General features: G+C 36.7%; 1 protein-coding gene across 1 annotated transcript in view; it reads left to right on the top strand.

Moving 5' to 3' along the window:
- The window catches only part of IQCM (IQ motif containing M), a 483123-nt gene that overhangs the window by 391997 nt on the left and 73990 nt on the right, over nucleotides 1-17136 (top strand). The window lies entirely within an intron of this gene.

Consider the following 17136-nt stretch of genomic DNA (forward strand, 5'->3'; position numbering starts at 1 on the left):
AGATTGTCTAAAAATGTAGAACTGAGCAGGTGGAAGATAGAATACTGTGGACCTTGATAGGAAAAGCCTGGATTGCCTTCAACAGACTGTTAGTAGAATTATGGATGCTAATGATTCTGCTAATAAAGACTCAGAAGGAAATGAACATAGTAGAGAAATCCTAAATCACTTTAGAGAATACCAAAATCACAAACAGACTATTAGTAAGAATATGGATGTTAAAGTTGCTGCTACTGAGGGCTCAGAAGAAAATGAACATGTTATTGGAAACTAGGGGAAAAGAGATCCCTGTTCTATGGTGGCAGAAAGCTCAGTGGAATTGTGTCTTACAGTTATGTAGGAAGTAGAATGTTTTAGCTATGACCTTGAACATTCAGCTGAGGAGTTTTCCAAGTAGAGTTGAGACTGCAACCTGGTTACTTTTTGCTGCGTATAGTAAAATGCAATAGGATAAATTGAGGGAAGAACTGTTAAACAAAAAGAAACCAAGACTAGATGATTTGGGAAATTCTCAATTCATTCCAATTATGAAAGATGCTAAAATTAACAGGTTCACTATCAGGAAAAAATGCTGTAGAGGAAAAGCTGAAAATGTGACTGGACAATCTTTTGCTAATACATCAGAAAGATGAAATAAGGGAATTCAGTCACACAAAGGTTCTCTGAAGAGAAAAAAATACATGACTCATTGAACTTCTCAGTTATCTAAGCAGAAGAATGGGGATGAGATTTTCCCGGAAAGATGTGTGGAGAAGCCTTATGTCTAATGGAGTGAATCTCCATAACATATATGAGAGAACCACAAGATTCTTGAAAATTTTATACCAATGGAACATTGCCAGCTTGGACGAAAAAGGGATAGAGACAGTATGGAATGAAAGAAGGCTGCTGGACACCCAAAAGTGTATAGGCAAGAAAGAGACTAATAAAACTACTCAGCTGCAAATCCATGCTACCCTTCAGGAAAAAGGAAAGATGATTCAGAGGATGGAGCTGAAAATCACAGAGGTTTATTTCCAGCCCTTGAATCTAATGGAGTTCTTCCAGCTGGATTTCAGAAACACTCCGTGTTTTCTTTCCATTTTTTCCCTTTTGAATGGCAATGTCTTAATTGTTATCTTACACTTGTTCCACCTTTGTATTTTGGGAGCAGACAACTTGTTCTTAAGTTTCAGAGGCCCATAGGTAGAGAGGAATTGTGCACCAAGATGGATCATACAGAGAGCTTCACCCATAACCAAGTTTAAATGATTTAGGAACTTTTGAGCTGATGGGAATTTTGGACTGACTTGATGCTATCAGTGGTAGAGACTAGGGAACGCTGGGACAAAGTGGATGTGGTTAGCGCAGGAGACAAACATGAATCTCCTTCCTTCAGCTCTGCCTCAACTGTCATTCTGAGGTGTGGCATGGACTGGATTTCCCAGTTACATCTTTTGTTTCTTCTCTGTTTCATCCACACACATAAGTCTTGTCACCCCCTTAACAGGTCCTTGGAGGGGTCTTTCAGGACTACGATTCTTCCTTTCAGACATGTCTGTATCTTGTCTGAGGACTGAGAAGTTTTGTGTCAGTTTTAGGCATTCTCTCACTTAGGTCTGAATTTTATTGTTCCTGTCACATATTCTTCAAAGTTATTGGAAGTTGTGGTAATTTTCATGTTTCATTAAAGATGTAAGTATATTTGTATTTTGATAGATTAAACATGTTTCTTTGGGGTGTCCTGGGAGAGGAGGAGAGAAAAAAATTGCTTTTACTATACCATCTTTAACCAAGGATATTATTACCTATTGATACCTGTAAATAAATTGAGCAAGGAAATTGGACATTTGTTAAATAATAATAATTATTATTAATAATTAATAATTAGCTTGTACCCAACCTTGTTTCATAAAGAATTCAGATTAATCTTAACTTTTCTATAATCGATAAACAGACCTCGAATTATAGACCTCTTTACTGGTATTGGGAAATCTAAATTATTCTGGTGAATGAACTCCAAAAAGCTAGAGAATGGTTTAGTTCTAAAAGACAGCATCAACTGTTTAAAAAAATCAATACCAAATAATTTTCCAAGTGAATACCACTTGGTATTTGGTATTCACTTGGAAAATCCACCAGGAAAGATTCTTACTGATTTGGAGTTCATTTTTGCTGTATGAAACAGCATGGTATTAGTTTTGTCTCCAGAATTTAGAGAAAATCCTAAGCACATAAAAGAGAACGTAAATCTTTGGGGATTTTTGAGAATATTTTTTGCATGCAGGATGACATTGTTGAGTAAAGGTATAGAGCTAAGCCTGTTATAGTCATCTGCCAATTATTGCATTTTTTTGCTCAGGGATTGAGATAATATGGGACAGTAATACTTACAATGTTAAATTGTGTCTTTGACTTCAAATTCCACTCCCCTCCCCCAGTATACCTTTTAAAACTCATATTACCAAGGAATAGCCTACAGATTAGTTGAATTTCCCCCAATCCTTAAGGATATGTATACATATAGGAAAATAACCAAAACGATGGCAGTATGTGACGAGAAAGACAAGGGGATCGGGTAATTCAAATGTAATTTAACAATTTAGAATAGCTATATTTATTTGGAATTTTTATGCTTCCAACCCTGAAAGGTGACTTTCTTTATTAAAATACTCTTCCAAACTAAGAGAAAAGAAATATGTTCTGAATTATGTATGGTGAGTCCAATAAAAACTGATATTGTGCTAAGTTTTAAGAATTTTTTGTGCTATTATATTTTTCTCAAAGTGAGAACATTTTAACTAAGGCGAGAGGAGCATTTGTCTTTAGTCTGTCAGAGTAAAGTCGTGTTAATGGATTTAATCTGGCTATCCTGAGACTCAGACCTTCAGAGAAAAATGAAGGGCATATTTTTAAAATAGAGTACTTAAAATTAATCATAATACTCTAATCATTTATGAGACAATGTTTGCATTGCTTCTAGTACACAGACACACACACACAAACACACACACAGGCTTTTATTATTTTTTTTCAGCTGTTTTGTTTGTGATTAAAAAATTTTTTAAATCATTTTCTTTTTCTAGTATGTATTCTAACAAGTTTTTCTTGTATATATAAAGACTGTTAATTTATATGTTTATTTTATAATCAGTAGTTGTATTTTACCCTCCTAAATTATAATAATTTTCAGCTTATCTTGAGTTTTATGTGTGTAATTGTTTCACCTGAAAATGATACGAAGTTTTTTCTAATTACACATTTATTGTTTATGATATGATTAAAGATATCTTTTCTTGACTTTTGCATTAGCTAGAACTTTTAAAACATTAGATAATATTGATAACAATGAACATTGGTATTTTCTCACTGATTTTAATGTTATTATGTACCATTGACTTGTTTTAAGTTGTATCCTTCTCTTCCTAGTTTACTAGATGTCTTTATGAAGAGTTTTAATTTCATTTTTATTAAATACTTTTTGACATCTATGGAGACAGGTTACATTTTATTTGACCTATTGCATTCCCACCTTAAATCTTTGTTCCTCATTATGTGTATCTAAGTATGCTCTTGGGTACTTAGATATAAAGTCCTTTTAGTCTTTGGTGTTTAATAACAAAGATGCTTTTTTTAAAACGCAAATTTATCATTGAACTTTTCTTTAGCAGTTTATTATAGGTTTTAACATATTTTTATTAATATCGCTTTTAAAATAAAAGAAAATGCCCCTCATAAGGAATCCTTATAATTTTATCAGAATTATTAACCAAAATTATTTGTGTTTTATGTAGCTACGTGACTTATGTTAATATGACTTAATATGTTCTGTGTTTTTGTCTAAATTCCATGAAGACAGAAGAAGGGAAAAGTCTTTTAGCTTTCTTTATCCAACACTTGCAAATGTATTTAATTTGCTTATAAGTCTAAAAGGCAAAAAAAAAATCAATATGGAAATAAAAATAAATGTTAGCATATTTATGAACTCTGTATACTTATTCCACTGAAGAAGTGAACCTTTTGAAATAACTGTACTTTGATTATTGAACAATCAAGTGGCTGCAATCACCTAGTTTCCTATTTTATATTAGAAATTTGATTGGATTTATAAAGGTTTGTATGTATTAATGACACAGTGTTCCCACATTTAACCTTTTGAATTATATAGTAAAGAACGTTCTGGCGAATTTACAATATGTACTTTTTTTCATGAAATGAGGGGATTTAAAAGTAGTAATTATTGCTATATTTAACTATTCTATTTTTTAATTTATTTTTATTTTTCATTTTACTGGAGTATAGTTGATTTACGTTGTGTTAGTTTCAGGTGTACAGCAAAGTGATTTAGTTATACATATACATATATTCATTCTTTTTTAGATGCTTTTCTCATATATGTTATCACAGAATATTGAGTAGAGTTCCCTGTGCCATACAGTAGGTCCTTGTTGGTTATGTATCTTATATATAGTAGTGTGTGTGTGTTCATCCCAACCTTCTGATTTATCCCTCCCCTGCCCCCACGTTTCCCTTTTGTTAACCATGTTTGTTTTCAATATCTGTAAGTCTGTATCGTAAATAAGTTCATTTGTTTATTTTTTTAAAATCAGATTCCACATATGAGTGATATCATATGATATTTGTCTTTCTCCATCTGACTTCACTTAGTATAATATTGCTATACTTTAACAAATTTTTAATTAATTCATGTCCTTATTTTATATTCTTTATGCTGATTCAAGTGTTAATGAACATTTTTGTTCTTCTTTAAATTAAACAATGTTGGTATTTAATTGTAATATGAGATTAATGTTCCTTGCATTTATTCTTACCGGTTGTATCATCCAGTGGCATATAGTTTAACTGCCTTCTTAACCATTTTGCACTTTGGTTTTTTTTTTTCTTAATTTATTTATTTTATTTATTTATTTTTGGCTGCATTGGGTCTTCATTGCTGCACACGGGCTTTCTCTAGTTGTGGCGAGCGGGGGCTACTCTTTGTTGCAGTGCATGGGCTTTTCATTGCGGTGGCTTCTCTTGTTGCGGAGCATGGGCTCTAGACACATAGAGCACGGGCTCTAGGCAGTAGTTGTGGCGCATGGGCTTAGTTGCTCTGTGGCATGTGGGATCTTCCTGGACAAGGGCTTGAACCCGTGTCCCCTGCATTGGCAGGCAGATTCTTAACCACTGTGCCACCAGGGAAGCCCTGCCCTTTGGTTTTGATTCTTAATGTTTTGCTCTTTCATCAATGATCTTTAAGATCTCATATTTCAGCTTAAGATAAATTAAATGTAAGAAAGTTTCATTAATTTATGAATGGGGATGCTTTAGATTCACTTTCCCTTGTTCATAACATACGTAATTTTTTATACTGATAAATTGGCATTCTTCTGTTAAATTTACTGATGAATAGAGAAAGCTTAGATAAAAATGGCATGACAAAAAATTATGACATTCATCTAATTCAAATCAAAGAAAATGAATGCAACAAAAAAACATAAAGTGCTCTAAGAGTGACAATATATTAAAAGTACAACATTTAGAAATTGGTCATTTACACTGGGTTATAAATTATTTGACCACCAGTTTGAACTCACGTTTGATAACCCCATGCTGAAAACCTCATATGTCTGGTCAGTGGCCCATGAGAGCTAAGTTAACATTTTAATAAATGCATAATATTCACAATGGAAGGAAATCTTGATTATCCGTCACCATTGTTTTTAGCCTGTGAATTTTTTGTTCATGTGAAGATTATAAAGTGTATTTTTACCTTGGTGATAAATTTAGTTACATAATAATGCAGGTACTGGGCAAAGGGAAAGGATTAGGCTATTTTTAACCATACTTGTAAATACTTCTTAATAATTGACTTCAAAAATGAGGTCTTCTATTCTGGTTTAATAACCCAGGGTCACTAGTAAAGCTTTATTAGCCATCTAATTCTCTCTTGATACACTTAGGACTGGTCCTGAACTTAACAATTTATATACTAGCCCTTTTTAAGTAGTAAGTCGGTGCTGGGGATTTGTGTTGAGGACAGGCCCATTAGGAAGAAATTCACACTTCCAAAAATCCTAGAAGCTCAAGTTCTCATCATTCTCTGTAAAGTACTTGTGTACTGTGTACATGACGGAGATTGTGTTGCTCATGCATTTTTAGTGTTAAAATATCCTTTAATAATAATTTTAGAAAGGAACAATTGCGATAATAGATGTTTTTTTCTTTTTATCACCCCTACCTATAATGTAAAGCTGACAACTTTATGTCTGTTTCCTAATTCTAAGAATGATCTGCCACCAAGTGTCCTGTTAGTACTAATGTGCTATTATACTTTCTTGGAGGGTGTGGGAGAAAAAAATCACACACATGGGATTAGAGTTGGCAAATACTGAGTAATAATTATTCCTTATACTTTTTTGTATTTCCAAAATTTCCTATCATGAACATATAATGCTTTTATTTATTTTTTTATTTTTTTAATATTTAAAAAAAATTTTTATTGGAGTATAGTTGATTTACAATGTTGTGTTAGTTTCAGGTATACAGTAAAATGAATCAGTTATACATCTATATATATATCTCCACTCTTTTTTAGATTCTTTACGCATATAGTTCATTACACAGTAAGAAATAATATTTTTTCACAGTAAAAGTATGTCCCAAACATTTCATAGAATATGCTTATACTAAAAAATTGTTATTTTTTTTAACATCTTTATTGGAGTATAATTGCTTTACAATGGTGTGTTAGTTTCTGCCTTATAACAAAGAAACCAGTTATACATGTACATATGTTTCCATATCTCTTCCCTCTTGCATCTCCCTCCCTCCCACCCTCCCTATCCCACCCCTCTAGGTGGTCACAAAGCACCGAGCTGATCTCCCTGTGCTTTGCAGCTGCTACCAACTAGCTATCTATTTTACATTTGGTAGTGTATATATGTCCATGCCACTCTCTCACTTTGTCCCAGCTTACCCTTCCCCCTCCCCGTATCCTAAAGTCCATGCTCTAGTAGGTCAGTGTCTTTATTCCTGTCTTGCCCCTAGGTTCTTCAAGACCTTTTTTTTTTTTAGGTTCCATATATATGTGTTAGCATACGGTATTTGTTTTTCTCTTTCTGACTTACTTCACTCTGTATGATAGACTCTAGGTCCATCCACCTCACTACAAATAACTCAATTTCATTTCTTTTTATGGCTGAGTAATATTCCATTGTATATATGTGCCACATCTTCTTTATCCATTCATCTCTTGATGGACGCTTAGGTCAATTTTGTTTATCTTCTCAAAGAACAAGCTTTTAGTTTTATTGATCTTTTCTATTGTTTCCTTCATTTCTTTTTCATTTATTTCTGATCTGATTTTTATGATTTCTTTCTTTCTGTTAACTTTGGGGTTTCTTTGTTCTTCTTTCTCTAATTGCTTTCAGTGTAAGGTTGGTTGTTTATTCGAGATGTTTCTTGTTTCTTAGGGTAGGATTGTATTGCTATAAACTTCCCTCTTAGAACTGCTTTTGCTGCATCCCATAGGTTTTGGGTCGTCGTGTTTTCATTGTCATTTGTTTCTAGGTATTTTTTGATTTCCTCTTTGATTTCTTCAGAGATCTCTTGGTTATTAAGTAGTGTATTGTTTAGCCTCCATGTGTTCGTATTTTTTACAGATTATTTCCTGTAATTGATATCTAGTCTCATAGCATTGTGGTCGGAAAAGATACTTGATACGATTTCAATTTTCTTAAATTTACCAAGACTTGATTTGTGACCCAAGATATCATCCATCTTGGAGAATGTTCCATGAGCACTTGAAAAGAAAGTATATTCTGTTTTTTTTGGATGGAATGTCCTATAAATATCAATTAAGTCCATCTTGTTTAATGTATCATTTAAAGCTTGTGTTTCCTTATTTATTTTCATTTTGGATGATCTGTCCATTGGTGAAAGTGGGGTGTTAAAGTCCCCTACTATGATTGTGTTACTGTCGCTTTCCCCTTTTATGGCTGTTAGTATCTGCCTTATGTATTGAGGTGCTCCTATGTTGGGTGCATAAATATTTACAATTGTTATATCTTCTTCTTGGATTGATCCCTTGATCATTATGTAGTGTCCTCTTTGCCTCTTGTAATAAATAGTCTTTGTTTTAAAGTCTATTTTGTCTGATATGAGAATTGCTAGTCCAGCTTTCTTTTGATTTCCGTTTGCATGGAATATCTTTTTCCATCCCCTCACTTTCAGTCTGTATGTGTCCCTAGGTCTGAAGTGGGTCTCTTGTAGACAGCATATATACGGGTCTTGTTTTTGTATCCATTCAGCCAGTCTATGTCTTTTGGTTGGAGCATTTAATCCATTTACATTTAAGGTAATTATCGATATGTATGTTCCTATAACCATTTTCTTATTGTTTTGGGCTTGTTATTGTAGGTCTTTTCCTTCTCTTGTGTTTCCTGCCTAGAGAAGTTCCTTTAGCATTTGTTGTAAAGCTGGTTTGGTGGTGCTGAATTCTCTTAGCTTTTGCTTGTCTGTAAAGGTTTTAATTTCTCTGTCAAATCTGAATGATATCCTTGCTTGTTAGAGTAATCTTGGTTGTAGATTTTTCTCCTTCATCACTTAAAATATGTCCTGCCACTCCCTTCTGGCTTGCAGAGTTTCTGCTGAAAGTTCAGCTCTTAACCTTATGGGGATTCCCTTTTGTGTTATATGTTGTTTTTCCCTTGCTGCTTTTAATATTTTTTCTTTGTATTTAATTTTTGATCGTTTGATTAATATGTGTCTTGGCGTGTTTCTCCTTGGATTTATCCTGTATGGGACTCTCTGTACTTCCTGGACTTGATTAACTATTTCCTTTCCCATATTAGGGAAGTTTTCAACTATAATCTCTTCAAATATTTTCTCAGTCCCTTTCTTTTTCTCTTCTTCTTCTGGGACCCCTATCATTCGAATGTTGGTGTGTTTAATGTTGTCCCAGAGGCCTCTGAGACTGTCCTCGATTCTTTTCATTCCTTTTTCTTTATTCTGCTCTGCAGTAGTTATTTCCACTATTTTATCTTCCAGGTCACTTATCCATTCTTCTGCCTCAGTTATTCTGCTATTGATCCGTTCTAGAGAATTTTTAATTTTATTTATTGTGTTGTTCATGACTGTTTGTTTGCTCTTTAGTTCTTCTACATCCTTGTTAAACGTTTCCTGTATTTTCTCCATTCTATTTCCAAGATTTTGGATCATCTTTACTATCATTATTCTGAATTCTTTTTCAGGAAGACTGCCTATTTCCTCTTCATTTGTTAGGTTTGGTGCGTTTTTACCTTGCTCCTTCATCTGCTGTGTGTTTCTCTGTCTTCTCATTTTGCTTAACTTACTGTGTTTGGGGTCTCTTTTTCGCAGGCTGCAGGTTTGTAGTTCCCATTGTTTTTGGTGTCTGTCCGCAGTGGCTAAGGTTGGTTCAGTGGGTTGCGTAGGCTTCCTGGTGGAGGGGACTAGTGCCTGTGTTCTGGTGGATGAGGCTGGATCTTGTCTTCCTGGTGGGCAGGTCCACGTCTGGTGGTGTGTTTTGAGGTGCCTGTGGCCTTATTATGATTTTAGGCAGCCTCTCTGCTAATGGATGGGGTTGTGTTCCTGTCTTGCTAGTTGTTTGGCAAAAGGTGTCCAGCACTGTAGCTTTCTGGTCGTTGAGTGGAGCTGGGTCTTGTTGTTGAGATGGAGATCTCTGGGAGATTTTTGCCGTTTGATGTTATGTGGAGCTGGGAGGTCTCTTGTGGACCAGTGTCCTGAACGTGGCTCTCCCACCTCAGAGGCATAGCCCTGACACCTGGCTGGAGCACCAAGAGCCTGTCATAACATGGCTCAGAATAAAAGGGAGAAAAAAAAAGAAAGAAAGAAAGAAGCAGATAAAATAAAATAAAATAAAGTAAAATAAAATAAAATAAAATAGTTATTAAAATAAAAAATAATTATTAAAATTTTTTTTAAGTAATAATAAAATAAAAAGAAAGAAGAGAGGAAGCAAACCAAAAAACAAATCCACCAACGATAACAAGTGGTAAAAGCTATATCAAAAAAAAAAAACAACAACGGAGAGACAGAACCCTAGGACAAATGATAAAAGCAAAGCTATACAGACAAAGTCACACAGAAGCATATACAAACACACTCACAAAAAGAGAAAAAGGGAAATATATATATATATTGTTGCTCCCAACGTCCACCTCCTCTATTTGAGATGATTCATTGTCTATTCAGGTATTCCACAGATGCAGGGTACATCAAGTTGATTGTGGAGATTTAATCCTCTGCTCCTGAGGCTGCTGGGAGAAATTTCTCTTTCTCTTCTTTGTCCGCACAGCTCCCGGGGTTCAGCTTTGGATTGGCCACGCCTCTGCGTGTAGCTCGCCTGAGGGTGTCTGTTCTTCGCTCAGACAGGAAGGGGTTAAAGGAGCAGCTGATTAGGGGGCTCTGGCTCACGCAGGCAGGGGGACGGAGGGGTACGGAGTGCGGGGCGAGCCTGCGGCGGCAGAGGCCGGCGTGACGTTGCACCAGCCTGAGGCGCGCCGTGCGTTCTCCCAGGAAGTTGTCCCTGGATCAGGGGAGCCTGGCAGTGCGGGCTGCACAGGCTCCTGGGAGGGGCGGTATGGATAGTGACCTGTGCTTGCACACAGGCTTCTTGGTGGCGGCAGCAGCAGCCTTAGCGTCTCATGCCCGTCTCTGGGGTCCACGCTGATAGCCGCGGCTCCCGCCTGTCTCTGGAGCTCCTTTGAGCAGCGCTCTTAACCACCTCTCCTTGCGCACCAGGAAACAAAGAGGCAAGAAAAAGTCTCTTGCCTGTTTGGCAGCTCCAGACTTTTTTCCCGGACTCCCTCCCGGCTAGCTGTGGCGCACTAGCCCCCTTCAGGCTGTGTTCACGCAGCCAACCCCAGTCCTCTCCCTGGGATCCGACCTCCGAAGCCCGAGCCTCAGCTCCCAGCCCCCGCCCGCCCCGGCGGGTGAGCAGACAAGCCCCTCGGGCTGGTGAGTGCTGGTCGGCACCGAGCCTCTGTGTGGGAATCTCTCCGCTTTGCCCTCCGCACCCCTGTTGCTGCGCTCTCCTCCGCGGCTCTGAAGCTTCCCCCCTCCGCCACCCGCAGTCTCCACCCGCGAAGGGCCTTCCTAGTGTGTGGAAACCTTGTCTGCTTCACAGCTGCCTCCCACTGGTGCAGGTCCCGTCCCTATTCTTTTGTCTGTTTTTTCTTTTTTCTTTTGCCCTACCCAGTTACTTAGGGAGTTTCTTGCCTTTTGGGAGGTCTGAGGTCTTCTGCCAGCATTCAGTAGGTGTTCTGTAGGAGTTGTTCAACATGTAGATGTATTTCTAACGTATTTGTGGGGAGGAAGGTGATCTCCGCATCTTACTCTTCCACCATCTTGAAGCTCCTCCTCCTGTAATGCTTTTAAAACCATAAAATAATGTTAAAATAACCATGGAGCCAAAATATTTACCAAACAAAAGTATGTCTTTAGTATGATTCCATTTACAATGTTTTTTAAAATCCCTGTGATTCTTGAAGTACAAGTCTGGGGACCCCTGCCTTAAGTATTCAAATTCAGGCTCTGCAGTAGGGAAGCAGTAAGACCTCAATAATACAATCGGCCTGTGAGGGAGAGGGAGGGACGGGCATCTTTGGGTCCTCTGAACACTCACCACCTATTCTGAATATTAAGCATAATGAGCCTTGCTTATCTGAGAGGCAGGAGATAACTATAGTTGTCTAAGGAGGTCCCACTGTGGGGTTTTATTCTGGCTTCCATCCTTAGCAAACTAAGAGTGTTATAATCAGTTGATGAACTGTGGTTTTGACCTGAGGGGTTGTCAATAGTCTGTATAAAATAAATTCTTGTGGAGAAGACTAACATCAGAAAACCATCTGGAAAGAGCTATGAGCTCTTGTGAGAGAAACCATAGTGCTGACTATGCAGGGACAGCTAAAGGATTTAGAAAGGTTGGAAGAAGACTTCAAAGGGAGAGGCCACCAGACAACTAGCAACCCCTGAAGGTGCTTACAGTCCCATGATACCAGGAACAGTGTGTTTAAAATGATATGGCATCCTCGTTGAAAGGACTGACTTTGAAGTTAGAATTAAGATTAGATCCTGGCCTCACCACTTACTGTGAGGCCATGAAAATGCTCTTTAACCTCTATATGCCTCCGTGTCTTGAGCTATGTTATGAGTATGCTAGTATTGAACTCATAGGATTGTCAGCAAGTCACACATATGTGATTTTAGGATTAATTTAGCTAATGTACATAACCTGCTTAGCACACTGCCTGCTATATACTAAGCTCCCAATGAATACTATTAATTATTGTTGTATTTATTTGTTAATTAAAAAGGCTTTTATTGACCCTTTCCCAGTATCAGGCACAGGGCTAGGTGCTAGGAGATTCAATGGTTAGCAAACAATCATGGACCTTGTCTGCCTGTAATTGATAGTCTTGTGAAGGAGGCAGATCTTGAGCAATAATAGGAATAATATAATTACAAACTTCAGTAAGTGTAATGGAGGAAAAGTACAGAGAACAATAACTCTGAGATGATATAATGTGAAAGCTTGATCTAGTTGGTGAGAGTCAGAGGACACTTTGAGAAGAGATATGAAGGTGTTGTAGACATTGATGAGGCAACGGAGGAAAGGGTTTGGTAGGAGAACATACCAGCTATACAGAACATCTTATGCAAAGCTTCTGAAATAGGAGGATGCAAGGTGTGGTTCTGAAACTGAAAGAAAGCCAAGGTTGCTAGAGTAGAGATGGAGGAGGAGGCAGGGGCCAGAATATTCAAAATCCTTCAGGACATAGTAAGGACTTGGTATTATTTTAAGAGCATCAGGAAGCCATTGAATAGGAAAATGTATGAACTAGGGAACAATTGAATAGGAAAATGTATGAACTAGGGAACTGTTGAATAGGAAAATGTATGAACTAGGGAACCATTGAATAGGAAAATGTATGAACTAGGGAACTGTTGAATAGGAAAATGTATTAAAAATAGTTTAAAAAATATTATTCTGGCTGCTGTTTAGAGGCAAGATCAAAAGGGCCAAGAAGACTGTTTAGGAGGTAAAAGTGTTTGTATAAAAATCGATGATAGTTTTTCCAGGAGGGTGGCAGTGGGTAGTGCGGTGTCAAGGAGATCTCCTAGTTTTCTAGGTTGTGCCATTAAATAGGGGCTATTTACTGAGACAGGGAATCCTAGAACAGGACAGACATTAGTGCCTATTTGTTAGCCAAGTGGAGTTGTCAATTAGGCAACTGGATATCATGATTTTGCCATATTTTCTTAATGCTAAGATGTATATTTTCGTATTTTAATGTCTCTAAAATTGAGCTATATCTTATAATCAATGGTATGCCCTAGTTAAATTTCCAGCCTTTTATATTTCTTAGTGGTGTGTAAACTAATGGGGTCATCAACATCTATAATGTCTTAGAGTCAACAAAATATGCTAATAATAGCAACAAGGAAGACCACCATAACATCAATTAGTAGCTCACAAACACTAATTAACACAAAACTTCTGATCAGTATACAACAGGAACCACTTACTCTTAGAATATCCAAAATAGTGTAGGAGTGACCAGAAAGAGCAATGACTTCAGGATGACTGTCCACTTTTCCACCCACCCATCCAGAAGACAAGTAAGATGGGGGACAAGACAGGAAACTGCCCTCATTATCTAAATAAGATAGAGGCTGTACCAGCATCTGTTAAATGAAGAGCATGATAATAATAGTAATAACACTTAAATAATGCTGGCCATAGACTAGGTGTTCTTCTAAAGACTTTATATCCGCTCATGACAACACTATTATGTGAACAGTTTTACTATGATACTGAGCTGGAAAGAGGTTAGCTAACTTGCTTCAGGTCACACAGCTCATAAATGGCAGATTCAGGTTCACAGCCAAGCAGTGGTCAGCTCTAAAGCCTCTGCTCTCAACCACTGCTGCTACCTCTAATGAAGATAATTAATTACTTGGTGACCTGGGAGCAATAGAGATTTATGGAAATATTGTGTGGGCTTTTGCCAGACCTAGACACATACATCTAAGATCTTCAGAGTTTTACTATGTATATGGCTTGGGGAAGAAGGCGTAAGGAAGAGCTCTCATTCTTTTGAGTTCTGAGAACTGTATTATTACATCTAAATGTAATGTGGCAATATTGACTTAGCAGTATATTAAAAGGAAGGTGCTCTATAAATAACATGTTATCAATATCAGCAACAAAAATTAAATTCCTGTTTTTATCTTGGGATGACATATGTAATAAAACAAAAAGAAGAGGACATGTTTTACAAGCCATATGTCTTCTAAAATGAAAAATGCTTACTTGTAATCAACTTTGATATTATGAAAGGAGGTACAATTATTCCAAAATCATTATGCCTTGTTTATATAAGTTCTAAGGCTCCATTTGTATTATCTGATGGCAAATGGTGGCATTAGCAAGACTCTGAGCTGAAAACCTTGAATGTGTGTCTGATACTATAGCTATCAGGATATCACATTGTCATGGCAAGTTCAACATTCCACAGACTTCATATGTTTCTACTTAAGTCTTCAATGAGGATAAGCCAGGAAGAGAAAGTGGCAGGTCTACATTCACCACTGCTTAGATTTTAGTGTAGGCATTTTATTTTTCCCCAAATGAAAACATTTGCCTTTATGGAAAATAAAATGCTTTATTAAAACTAATAAGCATAGCCCTATTAAATAACATTACTAAACATCTTGTTTAAGCTAAAGGAATTAGAAAGATATAAATCTTGAAGAGGAGAGAAATCTAAGTGTAATTTGGTCCTTCACACTAAAAAGGCTGCTATTATTGCTAGATTTTTCTACTTTATTTTTTTTTCTTTATGGTTTCGAAGAGAGAAACTCTGATCTATTTTGTTTCCTCACTTTGTGTGTGATGGAAAACTTCAGGATTGTATTTAATTTCACGCTATCATTTCTCATAATGTAATTAATGCTGCATCCTCCTTCACAATTCATCCTCCTTCACAAAATGCTGTCTCCTTCACAACTTGAAGAGACCTCTACTGCCTGAGGATCTCCCCTGCTCAACTTCTTGAAGAAGTATGATCAGAGTGAAAAAGTAAAGCAGGGTTGACTCTTTAGCACTGCTCTGTAATAGTTCTGGCTTCCTTTCTTCTGTTGACAGATGAGAAAGGATTTAGAATTATTTAAGTGAGATATATCTAATAACTGTTTGCATATCTGAGCACATATGAAGATGTCTGCTTTTTTTAGTTAGAGGGGAATAATTTTGAACTTTTCTTTTTAAAAAGAGGCAGAAAATTCCCTAAGATGTTTACAGTTGAAAGATGCAATAACTTTATTTCCTGGCTCTCTCATGGTTTTTATTAGTGTTGGAATAATACTAGATGAAAACTAAAACTAACACACTCATGTAGTACTTATAGACATGGTGCTATAAATTTTTATATATCTCTTATATTACTTAATCCTAACAATAACCCTATGATGTCAGTATTATCACCAGGAGATAAATGTGATTCATCTAATATTTCATAGCTTGTTAATAGTGGTTCAAGAATTAAAAACCAGGTATGTTTGTATCAATCAGGGTCCAGTTAGAAACTAAAACTACATGGTGATTTGAGCAGGAAAAGATTAATACAAAGAATTATTAACTATGATAGTGATTAAATAAGATTGGCTACTAAGGGTAAAAAAACCCTAAAGAATTGAGAAGGGCAGGTATAAGGAGTGGCGCTAACCCTCGGTCTGAGGCAGAGCACTTAAGGAAAGAACAAATTTTAAAGAGTGCCCCTTACCCTCTCCCTTTACCCTGGGATCCAGCTCTTCTTGGAGAGGACACAGCTGTGACCCAGTGAGTGGCAGAGATGTTTGCTGAGGTAGCATGCTAGTGGAACTCCCAGGGAAGCCACTCTCTGGGGTTCTGGGGAAACTTCCCATAGGGAGGTGTCTCAGTGTGGAAGCCATTCAAGGGAAGGTGGTGCCTCACGGAACATGCTAGCAAGCTCCCAGTGTGTGAGTCAGGGGAGCCCTGTGGGGTGCCAAGCAACATAGCCCGGAAGGTGCCCTGCACTGCTGGTCACTATGCACGGTAGGAGCTATCAGAGAAAAGCCCCCAGAACCAGGAAGAGCCTCTTTGTCCTCTTCCTACCTTACCCTCTATGAAGGATGCTTAAAATTTTCCCATATGGCAAGGGAGAAATATTCTAGTCTCACAAATAGGACAATGAAGGGTGGATTTAGGGTGAGGCAATAGATGGATACTACCCACCAACAAATCTGCTTTCTTAATCATTTAATCATTATGTTGTACTGCCTTATACTTACTGTACTACAAAATATGATATTTGAAACAATAAAGGGGAAAAAAAGGAAGGAAGGTAGACAGGTAGGAAGAAAAAGATAGACAATGTAACAGGATTATAAATGAAGATTTACATCAGTATCTCTCTTTTCTTTGAAATGTTTCTAGGTAGAATCACTTTGAATTAATTGCTCAGGAGACTGCCTTATTAAATTTTAGGACATTGGCTTATCAACCAAAAACTGAAAACACAAACTGCAGGCCCAAGGGCCATAACCAAAGATTTTTCACTCTACAATTCAAATTATTTTTTAATCCCAGCTTTCTCATCTACTAGTTAATGCAGGTCATGTTCACTTGACAAATATTTGTTTGCAAATAAGAGCTTCTCCTCAGATAATCCAAATCCTAATTGCATCATTTACAGACTATAAGATTTAGGCAAGTTATTTAATTTCTTTGGGCCTCCAATTCCTCGTGTAAAATGATGATAACAACTGTATCTACCTTACAGATGTGTTATGAAAATTAAGTGTGTTAATATTCAAAAGCACTTGGGACCATTTCTTGCATATAGTAAGTGCTATATAAATATTTGTATAGATGTTATTATATTTTCTTAAAGACCATAGCCTAAGAATATGTATTCTTTCAGTAGTTCCAGTTTATGGAACTCTTCATTTAATTAACATTTTTGTCAGATTATTCTGATTTCATTGTTTAATGGCAATTAAAAAAATATGATTACATTATAGTATGTATAATGTGAATGCTGTTGGTTATCTTACTTTTTTCTACAGCTATTAACAACAGTGCTTTAA

Source organism: Eubalaena glacialis, chromosome 5 (genome assembly GCF_028564815.1).
Source record: "Eubalaena glacialis isolate mEubGla1 chromosome 5, mEubGla1.1.hap2.+ XY, whole genome shotgun sequence".
Lineage (NCBI taxonomy): Eukaryota > Metazoa > Chordata > Mammalia > Artiodactyla > Balaenidae > Eubalaena > Eubalaena glacialis.